The sequence below is a fragment of the Marmota monax genome, unplaced genomic scaffold (genome assembly GCF_021218885.2).
Source record: "Marmota monax isolate L192 unplaced genomic scaffold, Marmota_monax_Labrador192_F-V1.1 WCK01_AAM20220418_F8-fsc00416, whole genome shotgun sequence".
Classification (NCBI taxonomy): domain Eukaryota; kingdom Metazoa; phylum Chordata; class Mammalia; order Rodentia; family Sciuridae; genus Marmota; species Marmota monax.
In genome coordinates, this window is record NW_026694067.1 from 481,160 (window position 1) to 509,098 (window position 27,939).

General features: G+C 39.9%; 1 long non-coding RNA gene across 1 annotated transcript in view; it reads right to left on the bottom strand.

Moving 5' to 3' along the window:
* The window catches only part of LOC124106635 (uncharacterized), a 39,354-nt gene extending 12,707 nt beyond the window's left edge, over positions 1–26,647 (bottom strand). Inside the window, exon 1 of the long non-coding RNA XR_006856103.2 lies at positions 25,920–26,647. This is a non-coding gene — a long non-coding RNA (uncharacterized LOC124106635). The remainder of the gene's footprint in view (positions 1–25,919) is intronic.
* Between the last annotated feature and the right edge of the window lie 1,292 nt (positions 26,648–27,939).

Genomic DNA, 27,939 nt, shown 5'->3' on the forward strand with positions numbered 1-27,939 from the left:
TCTAACAGAGATAATCCTTTCAATAGTATATTTTTTTTCTTTTCTTCCTGGAGGATCTGTCAAGTGATTTTAAAAAATGCTGAAATCTTCTACTGTAACAGTGGAATATTTCCTTTCTCATTGTGATTCCTTCCATTTATTCTATGTTTTTAACTTTTTTTCCTGCTATGCTCCTTCTCCTTCCATTCAGAAACAATCATGTTCCAGGAGCAACTGAGCCTGTGTGTGTTAAACAACCATCTCCACAGACCCATGTACACAGCAAGGAAGCTCCCTAAGTAATTCTTCAGCAAACCAATGTACTGACAGTTACACTATATTCTGCTAGATTGTAATCATGGAGGTGGCATCAATTGACTTAGGAAAAGAAAAAGCACAATCTATTGCTGAGGTAATTGACTCTGCTTTGTCTATGATATAAGGTTGTTTTCTTTCTTTTAATTCAAATTTAGGCATGGAAATATGACAATATTCATTACAGATGACTTATACAATTGCTTTGGGGTGGAATTACAACTAAACTTCTATTACCACTAATTCAAGATGATACTAATGTAGGACAGCAACCAATGTCAAATGATTGTAATGAGCATTTTCCTCAGTGGCACTTTTTCTTGGTAGAAAATGTATTTTGTGCATGCCATCAAATTGTACCTGAGAAATCCTTTGAGAAAAGCTCATGTCTTTTCACAAGTGCCATCTCTGTCTTACTTTGTGACCTTTGCCTCAAGTGCTATTTCCCATCAAGTTATCTAATGTCACCACAACAAACAGCAGACTTGTGCAAACAAGACTCAGCATGATCTCATGCTCACACCGTCTTCCTTTCTATAATTACAGATGGACTCTGCAGAAAATGACATGCCTAACATGCTGAAGAAAAACCTCTGTAGTGAGATAGAAGTAGGATGAAAGCCTGACCTATGTAAAAAGTTATCTTAGATTCAGATTTCTTTTGGAAATGAGGATTGGGATGTGGTGACAAAGTGATATTCCAGTGAATAATTATGATGATCTACCATGATCCTGAAGCAACTGTCTTTTTGGTGGTGTGCATTTGTGTGCATGAGGGTGGGGGCGTATCTCTGAGAGTGTCCATATTAATTAATTGTGTGTTGTGAGGATGTGGGAACTTCCTCAGACATTCGGTTCTAACATGCACAGAAAAAGTATCAATTTCAAAAAATAAAAATACACACTAATGTATTACTTGCTGATTCAATTCCTTCACGTTTCATGACACCCAGATCTAAAGTTCAGGTAGAACTATGCCCACTCTGTAGATAGAGATGATGCTGAGCCAAAAGATCCAGATTCTTGACTCTGTAAGTGGAAGAGGCAACAGGGTTCAGTAATGTGTCCTGATGTTGATTCTTTGGGATAGGGAACTGTATTCATCGCTCAGCCATATATTGCACTCCAGGTTATTCAAATATATTTGTGTACTCATGAGATGGAAAATATTTTAGATAGTTGTAAGGTGGCCTGAGTGGTCATCTCTAGAGGCAGATGTCTCCTAGAGGTACAAAATGTAAAACATACATCATCCCACGTGGCTCCAGTACTGGAAAACAAAGGCTCTATTTCTCATTCATTCTTGTTCTTCTCTTTGCCATATATTTTCACTGCTGTCCATATCAATAAATGCCCTGAATAAGTCATAATCAATAAATAAGTGTTTACTTATAGTCATTCTGTATACTCCCAAATTGCATGGTAGAGTTAATTCCTAGAGAAAGTATGGGACAGAAGGACCCACCAAATGTCAATGGCAAGATGGTTTACCTTTCTCTAAAATACAAGCATTGCTCTTTAATTTCTTTTGCTATTGTAATATGATTACCTGGAAATGACATACACAATTTCCTAAGTGGGGAGATTTCGACTGTGGTGGCTATTGCTAACTGAGACCTCACTGAAGGCAACAACCAGCATCAGCTACACATGTATGTTAGCAAGATTTGTGCTTAGCAAAGGTTTTCTCTCCTGGGCATCTAATTCCATATTTGTCACCTCATAGAGATCTGAGACACAAATCACCCTAGAAAAGCTTGTGTCATTTGGTAAATATATTTGCTTTGTCCTTGCCTTTGAATTCCCTTGACTTGGCCACTTTCTCTTTGGATTTTCTAGTTTTTCCAAGTAAACAAAAGACTTGGGCACACAGGACAGAGCATAGCTTGATCATCACAGTGACTCCTTTCCTGTAATTACAGGAGGATTGAAGAGGAATCATAACAGTTATATATGTTGGCCTCACTCTCTTGGCTGATGCATAATATAGACGATGCCAAGGGTCAGATGGTCTTTCTTCCTTTTGTGTGCAGAATCTCAGTGATTCTACTACCTCCTGGAAGATGAAAAGTGAGGGTGTTGGGGTCCGAACTGATTTAAAAAAGAACCAAAAAAAGCAACACAGAAAACTATGGCCATTCTCCATAGTTCCTGGAAGCAACTACGTGATTTGAGTGGTGTGGATTATGTCAATAAGAAATATATGTGTGTCTATGTGTGCATCCATGTGATGTGATTCTGAGTATGTTTGTGTGTTCATTTTTGCACATACCAAGATGCCAGTTTCAATATGTTTAAACAAAAATACCATCTCCATTAGATCATCAGTATGTGTATGTATAAATAAATTGTAAACTTTCCATGCATGCAGTAAATTCCATGGCAAGAATACCTCAATTAACATGGAAAATATATCCCATCAAACCCTGGAAAATGTTCACAACACTAAATAAGGAAAAAGCTCAGTTTCATTATTATCACTGCACTAGTAGCAACTTCATTTAACAAACCTCACCTGTCAGTAGGCCCTGTATTTAGTCATGGCATTTGATTGTCATAATACTTCACTCATGACAGTTTTTTTATATTCACATACATTTTCTATGGGAGGTGTCAGAATTCATATTCCAAACTCCATTCTAAGCACAAAGTTCTGAGCAGGGCCATTCCTTAGTAGTGACCCTCAGGTCCACCAACACACTGTACTCATTTATGCTGGGAGTCTGAGAAAGAGGAAATGCCCAGGCCAGAGTTTCCTGAACCTGAGGAAGGACTCTGTTTACATGTACTAACTGATACTGAAAACTGCCTTATTGGATCCTTTCAAAGACACTGTTTTGTGAGAAGCTTATTTAAACTGGGAGGACTTTCATGGGGCAAGACCAGTGCAGCTGCAGCACATCAAGTAAAGAACAGGGGTATGGGCTCTAGTGAAGGACAAGCTCAGCACAGCAGTGGTGTTTGATCCAAGAGTTTAGGTCTATGCTACTTTCTGTATGACCTTCAGGGTATCATTTTGATACGTGTCTCTGATACGTCTTTACATTGTCAGTTTCAAATGCTATCTAGTTCCTATGACAGTGGAACCACTGTGCTCATGATTCCTCCTCATCCCTAAGCTCAACCCTGGGCAGTGTGTCTTTATCTTAGTCCCTATCAGCATTTCACAAATGCCACTCTGTGCTAAGATCACACTTGTTCAGCCTCTGGGGCTTCACACTGAGCCAGGTATCTACTTGGGATATGACCAGTACCAGCTAGAATGGGTAGAGAAATTATGAAGATAGCATTGTGTCCGAGCTCCACACCCACATTTCTCATAAACTCTAGGCTGGATGTGCTAGATCCTGAGGGAAGCCATCTAGATCTTAATGTTGACTTTGTTGATATAGTGTCCTCTGGCCTTCAGAGACTTCCTGGCCCTTTTGAATGAGTCCACAGTCTACTTAAAAGTAAGTAGTGAGATCAGGCTAAAAACTCCTCTGCAATGAAAGCCCCGAGAAGGAAGTTCATTTCTGCTTCATCTTTGAACTCTAGGTCTTTGCCACCCAAAAGAACAGTCACTATATGGATGTGCTGTCTATATTTAATTTTAGTTAAATTTTAATATGAAACATTCAGAGATTCAGCCTGTTGGGAGTCACCCCGGCTCCAAAGACTAACTTCCCCATCCCCAAAGAAGAGCCATCCAATGGTGAGCTGTTGAGAGCCACAGCCGAAGGGGCCCCAGCAAACTTCCAGCTGCCAGCAAACTTCCAGCTGCTGGCTGATGATTGGCTCACAGCGGCCCCAGCAACATCTAGCTGATTGGCTCCTCGGCCCCAGCAACATCTAGCTGATTGGCTCCTCTGCGGTGATGCTCATTGGGCTGTTTCCCTGCCCTTTCAGACCACGGAGCTGCTCATTGGGGGACTTTTTTGGCTCCGCCCACGTGACCCAGCCAATCGGCCTCAAGAGCAGGAGGATTGTGGGAGGTGGAGAGAAGCTTGTGTGGGAGAGAGAGGCTTGTGGAAAGCCGGTGGTGGCAGTTGAGGCTCTGAGGGTTTTTCCTGAGAGGCTGTTTTGTTTGGCATGTGTGGTTCTAAAAATAAAGTTAGTTTCTTTTGACAAGTGGCTCCTGATTGTGCCCAGCCAGACTGCGGCATTTGGTGGCTTGCACGGGGAGCGACTGAGGGTAAGTGAAACTGCTCGCCCCTGAGGGCAGGGCAAGAGGATGGGTAGCCATTTTAAGATTCCTCTTTTATTTTGCTTCACTTTTGTTTTAAGTTGCCTGTCCCTGGAGATGAGTGAGATGGAAGAAAAACCGCTCACATCTGAGGAAAAACTATTTACGTCTGAGGAACAGATAGGGAGAAAGGACGGATGCCCATGTCAGGAGGATAGAAAGGCTATAATGACTTTTTGTTGTTCCCTTTTTATTTCATTCTGTCTCGGTTTTGTTTGGCGTCATCTTGTTGGGTTGTATTATAGTAGAAATATGGGATCAGAAATTAGTAAAAAACAAACTGAAAGAGTGTTAAGTAAATTGTTAGAGAAAGGAGGCATCCCAGTAAAATCAAGAGCAGTCAGGGCATACGTTGATACAATACAAAAATGTAGCCCATGGCTTTTTAAGGAGGACTTGTTAAATATATCACAATGGAACCATCATGGTGAAGATTTAAAAAGAATAGAAAAGAAAAGCCCAGGGACTCTGCCAGTTGGCACACTGCCATTGTGGACATTCGTATCTTGTTTGCTTAGTCCAAAGCCTTCAGTTCAGACAATGGTAGAGGAAGGAGAAGACATAATGATTCAAGTAAAAGAGAAGGTCTCTCAAGTTAGCCAGACAGAGGAAAAGATTCAAGTAAAAGAGAAGGCCTCTCAAGCTAGTCAGACAGAGACAGAAAGTGTAAAACAGAAAAAGCCATCAGGGGGAAAGTTACAACAGGAGACTGCTACTAACACCTTTCTATCACCAGAGGGTGTAAGTGTCCAGCCAACAGCACCACCTCTACAGGAGACTGCTACTAACACCTTTCTATCACCAGAGGGCGTAAGTGTCCAACCAACAGCGCCACCTCCATATGCTGGGAGGCCCCCAACCCCTGCAGTTGATAGTTGGGATCCTGAGACAAGATCTCAAATACTAACATGCCCTGTATTTGAGGCAGGAGGGCAGCGATTTTACCAAGTTTTAAATTTCAAAACAGTGAAGAAGCTAAAAGAGGCTGTAACAACCTATGGTCCTCAAGCACCCTTCACTGTAAGCATGGTCGAATCCATTAACAACTTGAACATGACGCCAGCAGATTGGGCTAATATGTGTAAAGCTGTGCTAAATGGAGGACAATACCTGTTATGGAAGGTTGCCAATGAGGAATTTTGCAAGGAGACGGCTAGGCGAAATGCAGCAGCTGGTTATCCTCAGAGAAATCTAGATATGTTGTTAGGAAAGGGACCTTATGAGGATCAGCAGCAACAAATTGCATATGATCCTGGCATATACGCACAAATTGCTGCAGATGCAATTAAGGCATGGAAGACTTTACAAGGACATGGAGGTTTACAAGGTCAATTATCTAAGGTAATACAAGGAGCTAATGAACCTTACCCTGAATTTGTAGATAGGCTTATTCAAACAGCTACCAGAGTTTTTGGGAATACAGAACAAGCAATGACATTACTAAAACACCTGGCTTATGAGCAAGCGAATCGTTGGTGCAGAGATATCATTAGACCATGGAAACATGAAGATTTAAACACATATATTAAATTATGTAGAGACATTAATGAACAAGAGCAAGTCGTGGCAGCTGCAGTAAAACAGGCTTTAGATGCCAGAGACATTAATGAACAAGGGCAAATTGTGGCAGCTGCAGTAAAACAGGCTTTAGATGCCAGGCCAAGAACATGCTACAATTGTGAACAAACAGGACATTTTAAAAGGAATTGCCCCATTGGAGGAGGGTTTAACAAAACTAGGTATCAAAGGAATAGAATACCAGGTATTTGCCCACGATGCCGTAGAGGGAGACATTGGGCTAATGAATGCCGTTCTCAAACCACCATAGAGGGTACTCCATTATCAAAAAACGAACAAGGACCAGGTGTTTATCCACGATATCGTGGAGAAAGGCATCGGGCTCCATTGCCAAAAAATGGACAGGGGGGCCCAATGCTCCGGGGCCCAAAACCACAAATATACGGAGCACTGGAGGAACCCAGCAACCCCATCAGGGTAGTGCCCAGGACACATTGTCCATCAGATCCCTCATCAGACAAACCAGAGGGAGCGCAGGGTTGGACATCTGCGCCTCCGCCAGAGCAGTACTAACTCCAGAGATGGGAGTTCAAATCATTCCCACAGGAGTGAAAGGACCTCTTCCCAAAGGAACAGTAGGCTTATTATTGGGACACAGCTCTTCTACTCTAAAAGGACTTATGATAAGTCCTGGGGTAATTGATCCCGATTATGAAGGTGAAATAAAAATTATAGCCAGTTCTCCAAAGGGTATATCAGTAATTTCACCAGGAGATAGAATAGCACAGTTACTAATAATACCCAGCCTACATGATAAATTTTCCAGTCGTACTGTAGAAAGAGGTTCCAAGGGATTAGGCTCCACAGGTGTAGATTGGGCTATGCTTTCTTTAAATTTAGATTCTCGCCCCATGCTAAAACTAAATATTCAAGGACATGAATTTAATGGGCTACTGGATACAGGTGCAGACCTTAGCATCATCTCTCGTCACGAATGGCCAAAACATTGGCCATTACAACAAGCCACTCAAACGCTTCGAGGCCTAGGAGTGGCAACTAATCCCCATAGAAGTGCAATGGTATTAGATTGGAAGGATCCTGAAGGATGTGAAGGAACTATACAGCCATATGTATTGGATCATCTTCCTATAAATTTATGGGGACGAGATGTCCTAGATCAATTAGGTTTGACATTAACAAATAACATCAACCAAAATGCACCCACTATTATGACTAGACAAGGTTTTAGGAAAGGAAAAAGATTAGAAAAACAAGAACAAGGTATAGCAGCACCAATACAAATAGATCAAGGAACAGACAGACATGGGTTGGATTTTCAGAAAGGGCCACTGAGACAATAAAAATTACTTGGAAATCAGAAAGACCAGTATGGGTTCCTCAGTGGCCCCTGACTAAAGATACAAGCAGCCCATGACCTGGTCAAACAACAATTAGCAGAAGGACATATACAACCTTCTGTATCTCCCCATAATACTCCCATTTTTGTCATCAAAAAGAAATCTGGTAAATGGAGATTATTGCAAGATTTAAGAGCCATTAATAATGAGATGGTTATTATGGGACCTGCTCAATCAGGGATTCCTCAGTTGTCTGCTTTGCCAAAAACCTGGTATGTTTTAGTTATAGATATTAAAGATTGTTTTTTTTCAATTCCAATTCATCCTGAGGATAGTCCACGTTTTGCATTTACTATCCCTGCACTGAATCATGAAGGTCCTGATCAGAGATATGAATGGAAAGTACTCCCTCAAGGGATGGATAACAGCCCAACTATGTGTCAAATTTATGTTAACAAAGTAATCCAGCCACTTAGAAATCAAAATCCTGAACTACAAATATTTCACTATATGGATGATGTATTATTAGCACACAAAGATAAAAACACATTGCTAGAATGTTATGCCACACTTACAAACTTATTAAAAAATTATAATGTAGAGATAGCAATAGATAAAGTACAATTAAATTTTCCAATTAATTATTTAGGAGTTCTATTATCCTCAACCATGGTCCGTCCACCAAAAATTCAAATACGAGTAGATCAACTCAAATCACTTAATGACTTTCAAAAGTTATTAGGAGACATAAATTGGATAAGGCCTTATTTAGGTATACCAACAGGAGAGTTGGGACCTTTATTTGATATCCTAAAAGGTCCATCAGATCCAAATTCACCCCGAATGTTAACGCCTGAAGCAAGAAAGGCATTAAAAATCATTGAAACATATATGGAAAATATGCATTTGGATAGAATTGATATAAGTTTGCCTTTATTATTTATTGTACTACCAACAAAAAATATTCCTACAGGAGTATTTTGGCAAGAAGGTCCATTATTATGGATACATTTATCTTATTCTCCTAACACTATTCTTACTAGGTATCCTGAGGCTGTAGGACAATAAATACTCAAAGGAATAAAAGCAGCAAAGGGAGTGTTTGGAATTTCTCCCAATAAAGTTATTACTCCATATACTATGGATCAAATTGATGAGTTAGCTAATGAGTTAAATACTTGGGCAATAATCATGTGCAAATCTAATGTTTCATTTGATAACCACTTACCATCTAATACTTTATTGTCTTTTTGGTCATTGCATCCTGTAATTTTTCCAAAAATGACAAGAAAAACACCTATCATGAATGCTCCAAATATATTCACTGATGGGTCAAATAATGGTACAGCAGCAGTAGTTACCCCTGATCAAACTTTTACATTTTTAGTACCCAAACAATCAGCTCAAAAGGTAGAGCTTAATGCAGTTTTACAAGCTTTTGTGATGTTTAAAGATTCTGTATTTAATTTATTTTCTGATAGTCAGTATGTAGTTAATGCTATAGTATCTCTTGAAGATGCTGGTAGGATTTCCCCTTCTTCTACTGTTTTCTCTTTGCTTTCCACTATACAAAGTCTAATCTGGGACAGAAAAGATCCATTCTTTATAGGACATATCAGGGCACATACAGGATTGCCTGGAGCCCTTAGTTTGGGCAATGATTTAGCAGATAAAACTACACATGACATACATATTTTCTCTACACTAGAAGAAGCTATAAATTTTCATAAAAAGTTCCATGTCAATGCTAATACTTTACAAAAGCGTTTTAAAATAACTAAGGAACAAGCTAGACAAATAATAAAACAATGTCAAAATTGTGTGACCTTTTTACCACAAGTTAATCTTGGAGTCAATCCTAGAGGATTGATACCTAACCATATTTGGCAGATGGACGTCACACACTTGCCAGAATTTGGAAAATTACAATATTTGCATGTTATAGTTGATACTTCTTCTGGATTTTTGATGGGCTCCCTTCATACCGGAGAAAAAACTAAAGATGTTATAGCTCATTGCTTACAAAATTTTGCCACTGTGGGTGTTCCAAAACAGTTAAAAACAGATAATGCCCCTGGTTATACTTCTACCTCTTTTAAACAATTTTGCTCAACATTTGGCATTACTCATATAACAGGAATCCCATACAATCCACAGGGACAAGGCATAGTTGAAAGAGCTCATCAAACTATTAAAATGTACTTATTAAAGCAAAAAGAAGGAATTGGGAAGGGGTATATATTCCCCAAAGATAAACTTAAAATAACCCTTTTTACTCTAAACTTTTTAAATTTGGATTCATCAGGACTTAGTGCTGCGGAAAGGCATATGTGTCCAAAAAATGTACATAAGCCCAAGGTACTTTGGAAGGATATTCTAACAGGACAATGGAAAGGTCCTGACCCAGTAATTATCTGGAGTCGGGGGTCTGTTTGTGTGTTTCCACAGGGAGAACAGCAGCTGATTTGGATTCCAGAGACATTAACCAAGGTCCTGACCCAGTGATTGTCTGGAGTCGGGGGTCTGTTTATGTGTTTCCACAGGGAGAACAGCAGCCGATTTGGATTCCAGAAAGATTAACTAAAGCGATTTCTACAGACCAAAAAGAAGATGATTTGGCTCAAATCCATAACAACTGATATCCAAAACTCCAGTTTGGCTATTCTTACATCTGCAACAGAACCAGGATGCTTTTTTCAATATCTATTTTATTATTGCCCTTTGCCATATCATGAAGTTCTATTTTGTTTTTTGAGCTCATACAGACCTAGGTTAATGTTTTGCTGATCAGTTCTATTTTTTGACTATAGAGTTTTTAAGCATTGCAATGGAGATTTCACCTGTAAAAAGTTATAAGGCCTTTACTATAATGTTATGTGTTGTATGTATTATATTATGTGTGCACACTTGTGTTTTGTGTTATATGTTTGAATGTACGTATGTCCATATATCATATATGATGAGCGCTCATGATAAAATGGATCCAAATATTTTTTTTAACGTGATTTATATGGTTTAATTTAAATTGGGTAAACAACTGTTGAAGATTGTTTTAATATGTAAACAAAAAAGAAGGTTAACAGATCTGTTTGTTTACTTTCACCTTTCCTTTTCATTATGTTTAATAATTCTCTTAAAGATAATGTAAATTGTTAAGAAAATTGTTTTCTTTTAGTGCCTTCTGTAATGTTACATAATTTTTTCTTTAGCCATTATTGCCAGAATTCCTATCTTCATCCCAGTGCCGGTGAAGACAATGTAAATTGTTAAGAAAATTGTTTTCTTTTAGTGCCTTCTGTAATGTTACATAATTTTTTCTTTAGCCATTATTGCCAGAATTCCTATCTTCATCCCAGTGCTGGTGAAGTCAAAGATAAAACCAATCTACAGCTTCTACAATAGCCATCACTGAACTGCTTGCAGAACTTGCCTGGACACATTGTGAGTTCACCTGTATGCATTGTGAACTATCTGTTGGTACAGCGAATTGTGGTAGTGCTGGAGTATTTTTGCTGATGGTGTCACCGGTGGTACAGTTTTTCAAAGGAGCCCTCAATTGGCTTAATGTCATGGCATTTTGCATCCTCCTCTACTAGTGATGGTCTAAAATTTGGGGGCCAACAGAGGTGAGGCAAAGAACCTCACCCCCCCACTGGTGCAAAGGCCTATCCACAAGTATGGCTGTATGCTGGACCGGTAGTCAGTGACGGGTATGATCCAATTGCAGTGGTACCAACATAAGACAGGAGGCTGAAGCCTAGAGGTCAGTTCATCCGATGACGGGTAAGGACCATATGTTGAATTGGACTGCCTAACAGACACGGTCCCTAAGCCACATGCTTGTTGTTTAAACAGAGAGGGGGAGATGTTGAGAGCCACAGCCGAAGGGGCCCCAGCAAACTTCCAGCTGCCAGCAAACTTCCAGCTGCTGGCTGATGATTGGCTCACAGCGGCCCCAGCAACATCTAGCTGATTGGCTCCTCGGCCCCAGCAACATCTAGCTGATTGGCTCCTCTGCGGTGATGCTCATTGGGCTGTTTCCCTGCCCTTTCAGACCACGGAGCTGCTCATTGGGGGACTTTTTTGGCTCCGCCCACGTGACCCAGCCAATCGGCCTCAAGAGCAGGAGGATTGTGGGAGGTGGAGAGAAGCTTGTGTGGGAGAGAGAGGCTTGTGGAAAGCCGGTGGTGGCAGTTGAGGCTCTGAGGGTTTTTCCTGAGAGGCTGTTTTGTTTGGCATGTGTGGTTCTAAAAATAAAGTTAGTTTCTTTTGACAAGTGGCTCCTGATTGTGCCCAGCCAGACTGCGGCAGTGAGCCCTGCTGGCTCACATGATCCTGCCATCCAATGGTGAGCCCTGCTGGCTCACATGATCCTGCTGTCCAATGGTGAGCCCTGCTGGCTCACATGATCCTGCTGTCCAATGGTGAGCCCTGCTGGCTCACATGATCCTTACCCACCAATCAGACTAGCCCTGCTGGCTCATATGATCCTTACCCACCAATCAAAAAGCACCCCATGCCAACTGTCAAACCCTTCAACCATTAAACTGTCATAACTATCAAACCACCTCCCGCTCTATAAATATGCAGAGCTGTTCCTCAATAAAGGGGCATTTTCTCCGATGGCAAGCCTTGATTGTTCTTCCATAGCCCAGTTCCACATTTCAAGTGCCCAGTAGACCTATGTGCATAATGCAGAGAACATTCCCATTCTCTTGTGTGCAGCTGCTTTGATTGTAGCACAGTGTCTGTTCTGTGAGTTTATATTCCTGAAACTGTTGGCACCACAGTTTGCATGTCAGCTTGATCTGTTTCAAGGAAATGAGTGATAATCTGCCAATGGAAGGAAAAAATTGAAATTTGACTCCTTCAGCTCCATTCTGTCACTTAAAGGTTTGCAATTGTTTGAGCATCCTGTTGTAGGCCTCTGACTTCCCAGAACTCAGAGAGAGTCTGATAAGCCAGAATGCAGATCAGAGTGATCCTAACTATTAAAAACATAGTATGACTATGTTTTTCTTGCTAATAAGAAAACCATTGAGACTGAATAATTTATACAGGTGTGTCTAGCTTACAGTTCTGGAGATATAAGAGCATGGCACTTGCAAATGCTAAGCTTTAGTAAATGTCCTCTTAGCTGCATCATATGATTGGTGGTGTCAGCATGGATGCAGGTGCAGGAGGGAGATGTCACAAGGGGAGACAGTAAGCCTGCAGGGATCAGATGACTCATTTGTTCTAACAATGGTGTGAGAAATCTATATTCTTACCTCTGAATCTAATGCCCTTAAATAACCTCGTCACCTCCAAGCAGACCCTTCCTTATACAGGTTTCACATCTCTCATAATGGCAATACTGAGGACCAAGCCTCAATAACACAATTGATTGGGGGAAAAGAAAATCCAGCCCTAGCACCCATCATGAGATTAACTGGTGTAGAAGAAAGCATGAGACAATCTTAAGTTATTCTGTTGCTGATGTTTGTGTCTCTAAAGGTTGGAGGTACAGCCAACCATATGACTCCAGTAGTGAAGATGAAGAGTGTGCAGGTAGGAAAATCTCTAGTGGTATGAACCAATGGGAAAGGTTTCCTGGTAGGAGTTGAGTCCACCTACTTATGTGGAAAATAAGGAATGGGCATGAAATACAAATAAACAGAAATATCTATTGCTTTCATAGTTGAATCACATAGGAATAAGAGTAAGTAGAACTACTAACGTTGAGCATCCTGTTCAAAAGAAGAAATGTTACACACATTTTTACTGGTAAGACCCACACTGTCTTGAATTTGCCTCTACTAAGCATCAAACAGCTTGGCTTTCATTGTTGGCTATTTCTTAGGAATTATGCATGAAAGAATTAAGATCTGGGCTTTTGTTTGACCTACAATGGAGAAAATTTAGTGAGACATACTTTCTAAGAGGCACTTTGTAGGCCTTAATCAAAGTTCTCACTTGTGCTAAGCTTATATCCAGGTGGCAAGAGCAGAATCCAACCCTGAGTTCTAAAATGAGGTGTTTTCTTATGGGAAGCAGCCAGGTACCTCAGAGCAGATTGATGACACTAGACCTTTCATCATGGCAGACTGATATTAGTTCTCAGCGAAACATGCATTTACCCTTGAGAGAGCTTGTTTTCCTTGCCTGCAGTGCTTCTGGCAAAACTGTTATCCATGGACTTAGTGAGCACCTTAACCACCATCATGGTATTCAACATGGCTCTTCTGAGCACAATGCTTATGTCATAGCCAATAAAGGGCAGCAATCAAGCCATATTCCTGCCATTACTACTCTTATATTTCCCCCAAATTCTAAAACACCAGGTCTAACAAAAAGGTTGACTGGCTTTTGAGGAGTCAAAGATGAATCTTGGTGAATGGTTACACCTATATCTAATACATGATGATGTTTGTGGCATAGGCATGATTCCTGGAACTGGAATGAGGTCCTGGGACTGGGAGTGACTACACTAGTGACTCAATAGCACAATGTTTGCTTCCCATTTCAGTAATTCAACCCTTTATTGGTCTAGTGCAGAGGACTTAGTTCCAAATGGAAGACACAAGAATGACTGCTCTAACCTGGGTCCAAGCCTCACTTTTTCTACTCATGATGAGGAATCATTAGGCCAAGTTGGGGCTATTGGGACATGATTGATCCTGATAATCAGGAATTCAGTTGCCATTGCTGACTCAAAATAAGGAGACAATGCCTGGAAAGAACCATGTTCTCTAGTACTTCCTTGGACTGCAGTTAAGGTCAGAATACCAACACAATCCACTTCAGGAGGGCTACTGGAGCACCAATGTTGTATGGAGTGATGATTTGTGCATTCTACCTGGCACTACTGGCTAGAGATGAACTCTAGCTAAAACATTTTTGGTGATCAAGGGACTTAAAAGTGGGGAGTGAAGAAAGTACCAATGATGATCAGAGAAATTAGAATTCTATGGAAAATATTTATTTTAATGTGAATATATTTGAATATGTTTTCCTTACTCTGTCTAATCCAAGTGTCATCTAACATAGGTATGTTAAAAATAGGTAACTTTAGCTGAGAATAGTGACACATGCTTATAGCTGCTCAGTAGGCTGAGGCAAGAGGATCATGATCAAAGCCAGCCTGAACCAAAGCAAGGCACTAAGCAATTCAGTGAGACCCTGACTCTAAATAAAATACAAGATAAGTCTGGGGATGTGGCTCAGTGGTCTAGTGATCCTGAGTTCAATCCCAGGTACCCAAAAGTTAAAAAAAATGTTAACTTTATATTTCAATATTTAATTTACAGGATACCAAAGATGGGGTGAAATGAACATACTTGAGGTAAAAAAGTATATTATATTGTCTTATTGAGAAAAAGATGAGCATTTTTTGTCTTGGAAGTTTGTTGGACCATTTTATCTTATTAGATATACCCTGGATATAATTATCTTTATTTGGAGACTGAGGGATCATGGAGATGGGAATAAGTTTCTGGTTGACACAGGTAGGATATGGTGCCTTTTTTAGTTATAACCTTTATAGCTTCAGTGTATTTCTCAAAATTGATCATATGCATATTTCTGGTAGTAGGAGGAATGTTTTCTGTTATACAGGCCATGGAGGATAGAAGTGACATCCTTCAATCCTGTGACTCATACCTCTATATGTGTATCTGCTGGGCCACTATGTAGACAGGATGGCACTGGTTGATCACATTTCCTTGGATTGACCTCCATCATGGTTCTGTTGCTTCAACTCTTTCATAACCCGTAAGAACTAGGATGTCTGGCTCTATTTTCATTTTACCAAATGCAAGGAATGAATGGTACTACATGGGAAATAATTTACCATGGAAATTTAGCATCATAAAGCAGTTTTCTGAGTATTAAATGGCCTCCCTGGTCCATGATTAATCAGATTTGTTGTTACTGTGATGAAAAACCCAACAAGAACAATTTAGAGGAGGAATTTTTTTTACTCATGCTTTCAGAGGTGTCAGTCCATATATGGCCATCTCAATTGCTCTGGGCCAAAACTGAGGCAGCATATCATGGCAAAATGACATGAAGAAGAGAAGCATCTCAAGTCACAACAATCAAAAAGCAGAGAGAGCTCAGCTCACCAGGAACAAAATATAAACTCCAAAGTTTCATCCCCAATGACAATCTCATTCATCCGTAGCCTACCTGCATATAGTTACCACTTATATCATTGCATTAAGCCACTAATTAGGCTAAGGAACTGCACAGACACTCCAGAGAAGATATACAATCTATTAACAAATATGTAAAAAAAAATTCAACATCTCTAGTAATTAGAAAAATGAAAATATATACTACTCTAAGATTTTATCTCATTCCAATCAGAATGACAATTAGCAAGAATACAAGCAACAATAAATGTTGGTGAGGATGTGGGTTAAAAGTACATTCATACATTGGTGGTGAGACTACAAAGTGATGCAAACACTCTGGAAAGCAATATGGAGATTCCTTAGCAAACCTGGAATGGAACTTCTTTTTGACCCAGCTATTCACCTCCTCAGTTTATACCCAAAAGATTAAAATCAGCATCTACAGTAACACAGCCACATCAATGTTTGCAGCAGTTCAATTCACAATAGCTAAATTATGGAACCAATTTAGGTGCCCTTCAAGAGATCGAGAACAAAATGTGGTACATATACACAATGGTATATTACTGAAACCTTAAAGAAGAATGAAATCATGGCACTTGTAGGCAAATGGATGGAGTAAAAGACTATCATGCTAAGTGAAATAATCTAACCTCCAAAACCAAAGACCAAATGTTTTTTCTGATAAGCAGATGACGATCCATAATGGAGGGGCAGGAGGTTAGAGAAGAAGGAATAAACTTTGGATTGGGCAGAGGGGAGTGAGGGGAGTGGACGGGGTTTGGGGGTAGGAAAGATGGTTGAATGAGAAGAACATTATTACCTTATGTAGATGTATGACTGTACGAATCGTATGAGTCTGCATCAAGTACAGCAAATGGGAAGTTGTGCTCTGTTTGTGTACAGTGAGCTGAAATGCATTCTGCCTTCATGTATAACTAATTAGAATAATATTTTTTAAAAAAATAAAATAACCATTATTCTTCCTAAGAAACTAATGGGAAGATAACACTCTATGCAGCCTTAAATAATCTTAAGATATCAAGTGATATTTATTATTCCCCCTCCCCAGGAAGAAAGAGAGTAATACATACTCATATATTTCTCTAATATTTAAAGCAAAATTTTCTAAATAATTTTTAATGTGAGCTTAATACAAAACTCTAATTAACATAACAGTCTACTTTCTCTAAATCTTAAAAAATTTCACTTGGTCCTATTCCGAAATTACACTTTTGCCTCACAGCTATTTTTCCATGCCAAAGACTTTTTTTTAAAGAGAGAGAGAGAGAGAGAGAGAGAGAGAGAGAGAGAGAGAGAGAGAGAGACAATTTTTTAATATATTTTTTTTTTTAGTTTTTGGCGGACACAACATCTTTGTTTGTATGTGGTGCTGAGGATGGAACCCAGGCCGCACGCATGCCAGGCAAGCGTGCTACCGCTTGAGCCACATCCCCAGCCCCATGCCAAAGACTTTTTAAGTCTACTTTTCATCCCAGAATCCCTTCACCAATCAAGCCCATCTGAATTGTTATCCACTGTTTTGAAAAAGAAAAAAAAAACAAAGAAACAATTTCATAATCACTATTTTTATGTTATTCAATCTCAAAGTATCAGGCCTACAGAAACCATCTAAGTCAGACCTACAACATAATTATTTTTCAATTAGTAAAGTAAGCTAAAGTTTTATCTCCATATGGAAACCCCTTCAAAAATAGTATGCCTGTAGCTCCACAATAACTATTACAAAAAAAGTATAATGAATAAATTATATATTCAGCTGACACAAACCATGCAAAGTAAATCTAAGGACAAGCTGTTTACTGTTGGAAGCACGGAATGGAACCACATGTGTTGGAACACACACTGAAGGTAAGGAATCTTCCATGTCTCTGTGCACCTCGCAATACTAGCTTCCATTACAAGAGGGTACACCTAACACTGTATCTATCCCATGGTATTTGAAACAGAAAGCACTCATTTTTTAATGTGGCCACAATAAATCTGTCTACATGTATGTATCTGTTCTAGGTTCCTCATTCCCTCTTCTGAAAAGTACATACTCATGCAATGTTTCAAACACATGAAATAGTTAAGAATGCTTCATGGAATATACAGATTTCACAACATATAATTATCTGTACTATGTAATTATGAACCATGCTTACTTTTTTTCAAATAAAACTCTGAAAAAAGCAAAAACAGGGCAGGGCATAGGTTATTTGTCTTGTTGGAACTCAGAAGTCAAGGGAGAAATGTAAGGTCTCTGCAAGACACATAGTGAAATAACCAGGGTTCTTATCAACATAATTGCTCTGATGAATACATTTTCCTTCCAAGGAGATCCATCCACTCACACTGCAAACAAAATCTGAGGCACCAGTTGGGAGACACTTATCCTCACAGATTTCCAACAGGTTCATACAACACTTGTAGGCAAATGAAGGTTTGTGTGCTTGATATCTGTCCATATGGATGCCTTTCTCTTCACTTCCAACTTGCGTGCAAGAAGGGTCATGCACATGCATGAGCATATAGAGCAAGATTCAAATCACAATTCCAATGTGCACCCAACCAAGTAGACAAAGGAAATCTACTGCTCCAGTGAGTTTTATCGGTTCTAAGTCTCTGCCCTTTGAAAACAAGCAGAATTTAGCTCTGTTGTGAGGAGGCTGTGCCTGGAGAGGGTTCCAGGGAGGAGATCCGGTGCAATTCAGCAGCCACAACTAAGTATAGGCAGCATGTTGAAAGCATCACATCACGGCTAAGTACCTTCACCTGAGTTACTCTAAATGCAAAATTTACCTCTTGGATCCCTTAAGTATAACTAAAGCAATCTGTTCCTGCTGTTCCACACACACACCCACAGCCTAGCAGCTCCACCACCACTGATGCTTGGTGCCCTGGATCTCACATCAGAGGGAGGGAAAACCAAAGTGCAAGTAAACTGGGTGGGGTGACTCTGGCTCTCTCTTGGCCAACTCTTGCCTTACCATATCCCATTGTTTGCCACCTGGGTATTTCCCACCCTCAGTCAAGCAGCTTCAACTCTGTAGCAGACTGACTTCTTGAGGTTCAAGCCCTACCCAACCCCAAACTGACAGAACAACCTCTTTCATTCTTTCCACAGTTCCTTCTCTTAATTCCTCTAAAAACATTTCCTATTAGGGTGGAAATAATTTTCCTCCTTTTGTAAGGAGATAAGCTAAGTAACCAGGTCATCTGCTACAACCACTCGCTTGACTGAGCACCAGGTGGTGACTGCAGTCCTTACCTGGTCATCCCATTTGGGTCCTCTGAACCTCTCCAAAATGCAGGGACTGTGTTTTCCATCATCTCTTGGTCTTCTGCCTCTTGGTGGTATTTAGGTTATTCTCCCTCTGTCTCAAATCTATCCTCAATTCCTAATGGCTCTAATTTCAAAATATATGCCTCCTCCTCTCCATCTTAACTGTCAGGCTTCTCAGTTCAGGCTTTCTAATTGGCCATTACAATGTATGATTTTCCCCACTACAGTCCACTATTCTGCCTTAAAGCCTTGATCTGGACTTTAATTTACTTCCATCATTAGATAATTAACTGCAAAACAGAAAAAAACAACAAGCAATCTGTAAAGTATGAATATATTAACTATGGGAATACTGCCTATTTTTGTAAACTCCTATCTGCATTACTAGGAAGCAACAGCACCAAGAAGAGCCAAGTCCTAAATCTGTCCTTCCAGACCTGAACAACAATCACCTTCACACCCAACCTGGTACCAAACTTTGGTCAGCAACCTATCCTATCTTCTTATGCTTCCTGCTCAAACTGAGAGCTCTCCTGACAATAGCAGGAAAGGCCATGCTTGTTGGTCTTATCAAGGAGGTAGGTAAGGAACAGGGTAATAATTCAACAGACCTATTTACTCATGTTCATTTATGTCAGACATCTTCTACCCAGGACAAGAGCAGAAAAGATGTCACCCATCCTCACCTTTCTCTGTTAGCTATATTATCCACTTCTGCAGAACTCAACTGATAGTCTACCATATGCTCTTCTTTCCACTGTTCCACCAGTCAACACTTCATTTCATACTCTGGTCTGCTTTGAATGTACCTCTATGGCCTGGGTGCCTGTCCCCTCTAAAACCCATATTGAAACATAATCACAAAAGTCATCTGTTGATGGTATGTGCTGGTGATGTTCTCAGGAGGCAATTAGATGTAGTAATGAAGATGAGACCCACATGACTGCACTAGTAGCTTTACAAAAAGAGGAAGAGAAACCAACCCAAGTAAAACTTGTTTTGTCTCTAACCTGAGACACCTTAGGACTCTACAGAGCCCTGCCCCAACCCTAGAAAAGAAGTCTTTCCCCAGAAGCAGTCCCTCAACCACAGATATACTGCCTCCAGATCTGTACAAAAGAAAGGTCTTTTATAAAAAAAAAATTACCCAGTCTGTGGTATTCAGTTACAACAAAGGAAAAGAGACTAAGACAACTACCCAAACTACTAATTACTGCCTTCCTAGACTGACACTGTCACTCTTTTAAGTCAAAGAAAGCCACTATTTCTCTTGCTATTTCTTTGGCACCTTTTCATTATCATGAAAAAGTGATATCTCTTCATTCCCTAAATTATCTCAATGACTTCATCCTTGGTTTAACCAGGCCCTAATGGGCTCCTCTTTGGTTGTACCTGGACAACACTAGGCAAGGTGATGCTTTTCAGAAATTAAGTAGGGACCAAATCAGCTGTATTCCCAGGACCTGGAGCCAATCCTTAGTGGTACTTTCAAGAAATTATGGAAAGGGGCCACATTAGGAGTAAGTTGGGGTGGGGGTGGGAGGTGGACTTCGACTAGTAAAATTCACTCCCCTATAAAACCCTACATGAGAAGCCACCTGTGACTTACTTGAGGGTCTTCTCTTGGTATGGCAGCCAGGAAGATTTTAGGTTTGGCCTTGGGAAATATCCATGGATCTCCCACACAATAGATTTCCCAAAGCACATGACCTTTATCACTGCTCTAATAGGAAGATCCCTCTCAGTGACTCTGAAGATGGGCTTAACCTGCTGGGAACTGGATAGCCCACCTTCTACCTTTTTTGGTGAAGAACATTCTATAGAAGGCCTTATATTTATAAGCAAGTGCAAGCTCCATTTTGCCTCTTCAGTGTAGAAGCTCAATCAACATGTTTGGCTAGCCCATCCTGCCCCCGCTTTTTGAAAATAATTTTCCTGTAGTTTTTTCATCATTCTACTTTTCTTAGCTTTTATTTTGCAGCCATCCAATTCCACCAAAGGGAACCTCATTCCCATCATCTGTGCATGAGGTGAGTGACACCTGCATGTAACTTCACACCAATTAAAATTATAATTAAATTGGTAGCAGTGTGATTAGTATCTGCCTCTCCCTATCTGAAGTCTCCACTAAACAGTAAGCTCCATCAGAACAAGAACTATATCTAACCTGATCATTAGTAAAATCCCTGCACCCTATGAATATCTGGCATACAGCTGTAATCAATTACTTTAGCTCCATTGGGTAAAAAAAATAATTTAATTTATGCCTCATTAAAGCTCTGTTATAAGGTGGGTACTCTTGTGGTATACATTACATCTTTTCTGGAAAAGCTTATTATAAGATCTAATATTTCTTGATCTCTGGACATTCTAAGATTTTTTTAAGGACTCCTCTATCTATTACATGTATTTGCAAATAATCTTCATGACAAACCTAAAGGAGGCACTATTGATTATTCCTGTTTTATAGATGCGACATTAAGACAGATTGTATGATTCTTCATGGATTATACAACATTCGAGTGACAAAGATGAGATTCAAACCCAGGTAGCCTCACCTAAAAACCCATACTTCTCATCACTACAGTGGATCTCTCCTTCCTGAAAATAATCCAAATTCTTAAATACTAATGAACTAAGCCAAAATCTTATACATACAAGTCACCAGTTCTTCATGGCAATTCAAAAAAACGCAATCACTCCATTGGTCTGACTCTTAGTGTGATTTAAAACAACAGTCAAAACTAAAGTCACTCTTTTCAAATGACCAACACTACTGGGAGTTTGAAACCCAAAACATTTTCATATTAAAAACATTTTCTGAGGCTGGGGTTGTGGCTCAGTGGTAAAGCATTTGTCTAGCACATATGAGGCACTGGGCCCAATCCTCTCTAGTATATAATAATTAAAATTAAAAAAAAAACACAATTAAAAATATTTTCTTCTGCCACTAAATTCCTGTTAAAAAATGCATAAAGGAAACCTTTGTATCTTCCAAGGGATGCCAAATCATCAAACTGGGCCTAATAGAACTGACATGTATTGCCCAGATTTTCCAGTACAGGAAGCACAAATTTGTGAAGAATGCACTATCTCCATTGTTTTGTCTTTCTAGAACTTGCAGTGTAGGGTTTAGGGAAATAACATGTTTTGAATTTGATTGGATCCTGCAAGCTTTTCTTGTATCAAAAAAAAAAAAAAATACCAGAACCCAATGCAAGTCATATGATAGGGAAGATGGACTGGAAAGGGAGCAAGAAGAAAATCCAAATTATTAGATTTCTGCCCAACAGTTGCCAGAAAGTCCTGAACATGTCATAGCCTCTTTCAGAGGCATGTGGCCTGAGAGGTCTGTGACTCCCTCGATTTTTGATGCTGCATTGGTATTCCATGGAATGCAAAAGGCCATAAGAAAAAAAATTAACATACCTTCCACTCCTCCTTGGGCAGCAGTTTCATGACAGTCAGACCCCCATTTTAGTCTCTATTATGAGCAATAGCCCCATGGATAAAAAAATGTCTTGATCACTGTCCTGGGTCAGAGAGAGATATAACAGCATAGTCAGCTCACCAGGGCTTAACACCAAAAGCACTTCATTGGTCGAAGAATGTTAGATTCCATAACCTTTCCACTGACTTAACAAAAACACCAGTCCATAGATACACACATTTATAAGGGAAATTCAGTCTCTTTCATTCTTCCAGAAACTCATACTAGTTGTGCCTTTTCAGAGGTTAAGAAGTCAAATGCTAATTTTTCTTATAGAAAGTGACAGCAAAAGGGACTAGAAAGTCACCACTCAAATTTTTTATGAGAGGCTGGATACAGATAAGATTCAACACTAAAAGGACAAAAGGTAATTATGATGAAATTCTATAATTAGCTAAAATTGACATTTCAAAATCATGCAAAATGGGTGAATTTTAGTTGCATTGTATTTTCATAGTTTCCAATTACAAAACCATCAGATAACTCTTCAGATTTTCTGTTCAATTTTCAATCTAGGTAGGTGTTGGCAGCTGTGGCCTACTGATCTGACAAAACTGACCCCACCTACTCCCCAAGCAACAGCTACCATGTTAGCAACAAAGAATTATTGCAGCTGACCATATGTTGAGCTTTGCCAGAAATAAAGAGACACTAGGAAATAGAGAGTGAACAACTCAAATGTCATCCATCACCATCCTGCTGCCTTCTGTAATTTACTGAGTGACATGATCTTGTGGTCCTCCCTGAATGAAGAAAGCTATTTGGAGGTCACTCTAACCTATTCTCATGTGTCAAAACATATGCAATGAAATGCCTCTTTCATCAGCAGCTTATAATCATCCCTTGGCAGAGATGTAAATCCTAGAATAATGGTAGTCTCACATTCCTATCCCAAGAAACCAAGGAAAGAGGAGCTGAGTTGAATGCCAGACAACACACAAACCTCCAGCTATTCCCCACTACTTGATTCTTCCTTAATTCATTCAGAAGCTTGTATCTATTGCCAAATCTCTTATAAAGATCCTAAACTTGGGATCTATTAAATAAGTTTGAATCATCTCTCTTAACAAGATCTTAAGGCCAAAGAATTCAGCTTTTCATTTTGATGCCAGAAGACTTTTCTTACCCATCAGAAAGAGTCAGAAAAAAACATGGACAATGAGCTGTAAAGATATTCTTGTAAAGAAACCTGTTAAGAAGAGAACAGAGGAGAGAGACACACACAAACAGTGCAGAGGCAAGAAGAAAAAGTGGCTGCTTCTCTCAACAGCTGTGTTTATTATCTCCAAAATTACCTAGCTCCCATTACCATGACTACATTCTAACTTAGTATTTCTTTAATCCTGAGGACTTGCTAACTGAGATAAAGGTACAGATTAATACAAACACAGAGCCCCTTCTCTCATACTAGTTGTGACATCACCATAGAAAATAGATAGCACACCTACATAGTTATCTTAATAGTTTCAGGGGGAAATTGCTGGGCATTCCAATCTTGGGAATCAGGGTGCCAGTTTGGGGCAATGCTTCCCTGTACATTCCTGTGGTCATAATACCCACAATGAGCATCTACATAGGAAATTCAAAGGGATCTGGAGTAATCTAAATACTCAGGAAAGAGGATGGAGGACAACAATCTAAGTATGCCATGATGGCCAGAGCATCCTCCACTGATGGAAGAGCTAGCTCTCTGTGGACCAGAAATAAATTCCATAGCTGCATCAAGGGTGCCTCCCAAAACTGACACAGAAAAAAATTCAGAATTTCTTGGATGAATATAATTCAAACACTGTGCTTTAAAAACCTTTTTTTTTAAAAAAAAGCCTGAACTTTTCATTCTGTTTTTTTTACTTTTTATCCTGTCTACAAATAGAATAAAAAAGACATCTCAATAGTATCATTTTACCATGTTTTGCTTCAAAGTCACATGACTTTATTCATTCTCTGTGTTTTACTTATTATTGAGTTTCCCCAAGATACTAGCAGGGGAACACAAGTGATTAATCCCATGGGTTTTAGATTTGTAAAAAAAAATGAAGGTCTGGGTTGTGGCTCAGAGGTAGAGTGCTTGGCTAGCATGCATGAGGCACTGGGTTCCATCTTTTGCACCTCATAAAAAATAAAATAAAAAGATATTGTGTCTGCCTATAACTAAAAATAAATATTAAAAAAAGAAATGAAAACTGATTTTCTCTGTCAGTGCAAATTACAATAAGCCTAAGCTGAGTTTCCTTAAAACAAACAGTATGTGATAATTGAAAATCAATTCACCATTCTTAAACTACTTTGTAGATACTTCGGCACAGCAAAACTGTCTACTTTACATTGGATAATTTCCTAAACATTTGGAGTTAATAATTAACCTAAATAATTTAATCAAATCTTTTTTTTCTTTCCTAAAACCTTGAAGTTTTAAGTTGTAATGAATAGATAATATTTAATCCATCTCTTCATTTTAAAAATAGGGAATGTGCTCCTATGCAGTAATCAAGCCCAAGTCCACTGGTGACAGCCCTTGTATTTGGTGGTGGCTAAAGGGCAGGTATTTCTAAGGGGTATGGATAGAGCTTAGACACATGGGATAAGATGCCCATATATGTTTCTGCAAGAACCTTCAATGACTATAAGTGGGTAATGAGGACACAGGAGCCAGGCTTGGGAAAAGAGCATCAGGAGAGGCAGCCCTTCTTTGCATTTCAGTGTGGAGGTCCAATAAATCTGAAAATTCTACATTTGAAAAAAAAAAAAAACACAGGTCCACTGAGGTAAATTTGGCAAAGAGGACACTTTGTCATGGAATATATCTTACTGAACCATCTGTTAGTTTGATTCATAACTTTCCAATATCTGATAAGAGTTATACATGCCTTCTTTCATCCTTTTGTCCTAAGCCCCACATCTGACAGGTAATAACCTAATAAATTTAACTTAGGGAAATTTAAGACCGTGCACTCAGGGAGAAGAGAAAACTGCTATAGTTTCCCTTATCATGCCAACCAACGAGCACAAGATTCAGTGTGCACAGATGAGGTTTGAAATCTGCTCAGTTCACAGGTGCCTTTCAGGATGAACTCCTTACTGCACTGAAAGTAATTCTCATGCTTCAAAATCTATGTTTTCACACATGAGGGTTCTTAATGTAAGTTCCTCCAACTAGTATGCCAATGAAAACAAACTGTTCTTTTTAATGCAGAGAAAACACTGATTATGGAGAACTTATTGAGAGATGGCTTATCCATCTTAAGCATGGCACCTACCTAAGAAATGCTTGTTGGCGATTTTTGTGATTCCTGTATACGACCTTTATCTTATGATAAAACTCTAGAATGGAAAACCCATGCACATTTCCTTATCAGAAAACACTAAAACTGCACCACAAGCCCTGGAACTAATTCATAAAACACAAAGGGAAAATTCACACACAGAGACAGATAGACAGACACACACACACCCATGCTCCCTGCGCAGGGGCAGCAACAGATCTCCAACCCTGTGGAGGTAGATGCCCACAATGGATGAGCCCGCCTCTAACGTGGTGGCTTCCAACAACAAGGAGCACCTCTAGAGAAGCCATTGTCCCCCCCACCCAAGAAGCCTGCACCCTCCCCGAGGGGGTCCCAGCACCCACCTCCTCCTTCAAGGTGCTCCAAGACTTCTGCTGGGTCTCACCCCTGGGGGATCAGCCAGAAATGCGCGGGTGATCTCGCAGTGGAAGCGGCGGAGGCTGTCTAGTCCTTCCTCGCGCCCTCCTTACCCGCTGGGGATCACAGCCAAGTCTTGCGCAGCTTCCTTTCGGCTTAGGTCCTGACGTGGCCGGCTCTGAGCTCCTGTGGCCTTGGCTCCAGCATTCCAGTGGCTCCCGGGAGGCGGCGGCTCCTACACACCCGGCATTAGCTACCAAGGTTCCTGTGCTCCTGCAGCAGCGGCGATGGAGTTGACTCCGGGCTGGCGCAATAGCAGAGGCAGCGGCAGCGGCAGCAGCTCCTACCCTCTAAGTGCAGTGTTGGCTTCAAAGGTTCCAGTGCTCTGGCAGCGAAAGCGTTGGCTCTGGGTGGACAGCGGCGGCGTTGGTTCCGGCATTGGCTCCGGTAGTGGTCTTAACGGTTACGTTAGCGGCTTTGGCGTCTGCTCCTGCTCAGTGTCCGCTCCTCCTCCAGTGGCGGCATTGGCTGAGGCTCCGGCTCTGGCTCTGGCGGTGGCTCAGGCGGTGGCTCAGGCAGAGGCGGCGGCTTCTGTGATGGCTTGGCGACCGCTCCTACAGTGGCGGCGGTTCCTACAGCTGCGGCTCCAGCGCTGGGAACTACAGACAAGGTAACGACTTCTGAGCTAACGGTGGTTGGAAATGGACACACTCTATTGGCCAGCTCAGGTGCTCCGCCCTCACTTTCGTGTTCCCCTGGGGGGGGGGTGGTAACACAGGCAGTTAATAAGTTTGGACCAATAGTGTTGCGACTTTTTCCAAACCCTTATTAGCATAAACGTGAACCAATGGCATTGACCCAAGAGGTATATATACCACTAGCTGTGCACCCTCAAGCGGTAAATTGTGTTGGTGTCTGCAAAGCTGCTCTTCCTCTTTTGAATTCGGAACACTGGCAATTTGTTAAAGAAGATTGGTGGTGAGCTTCTGTGGTCTGCAGGAATACTGGTGGGCAGAGCCTACAATCGAGAGCTGCTTGGTTGCAGAGGCTTGACACTTAGGAGCAACCCACCTGCCAGTACTAGCAGGAAACTCTGCTTCCACTACAGGGACCTTTTAGCAAGGTAGGTGTACTTATTTATGTATAAATATAAATGAGGTATATATATATATATATATATATATATATATATATATATATATATATATATATATATAATTTCAAACATTATTGATTCAAAATAAGAAGTTGATTTAAAAATTAGACACAGGCAATACATGATGGCATATACCTGTAATCCCAGTTATTAGGAGGCTGAGGAAGGAGGGTTGCCAGTTCAAGTTTCCTTTTCATTTTAAATAAGTAATAGAAAATGTATTTCTAGTAATTTATCTGTTTCACATAAATTGTCAAATTTAGGGATCAAGCATTATGTAGTATATATCATTTTCCTGGTAATATGTATGGGATCATTCAAGATACCTCTTCTTTTATTCCTGATATTGACAATTTTTGCCCCCCTCTTCAATCAATACAGTTAGGAATTTATCAATTTTTTAAAAAAAATATCCAGGTTCGTATTGAATTTTCCTTATTCATTTTCTTTTATCTAGTTTACTGATTCCGAGTTTAATATTTGTAATATTTTGACATAGATTGAAATTTTTTTTTCAATGTGAATGCTCAGGTTAATTATTTTAAAACTTTCTTTCTAATGGAAACGTTTATTGCTACACATATTCCTCTCAACACTATATTAATGCACTCAATAGATTTTACCTATAATGTCAATCTTGTCGAAGTTTTTAAAAATTCTATTTGTATCTTTAACTTATGGATTATTAAGAGTTATGCTCTTTGATTGCCAAATATTAGGGATGTTATATATTAACTATCTCTTTCTCCTGTGTGTACAGGACACACGAGTCCAAGAATGGACTCAGTGCTTTAAGTATGCAATGTGATGTGTACCACTAAGCTATTTACCCCAGCCCCATTGATATTGAA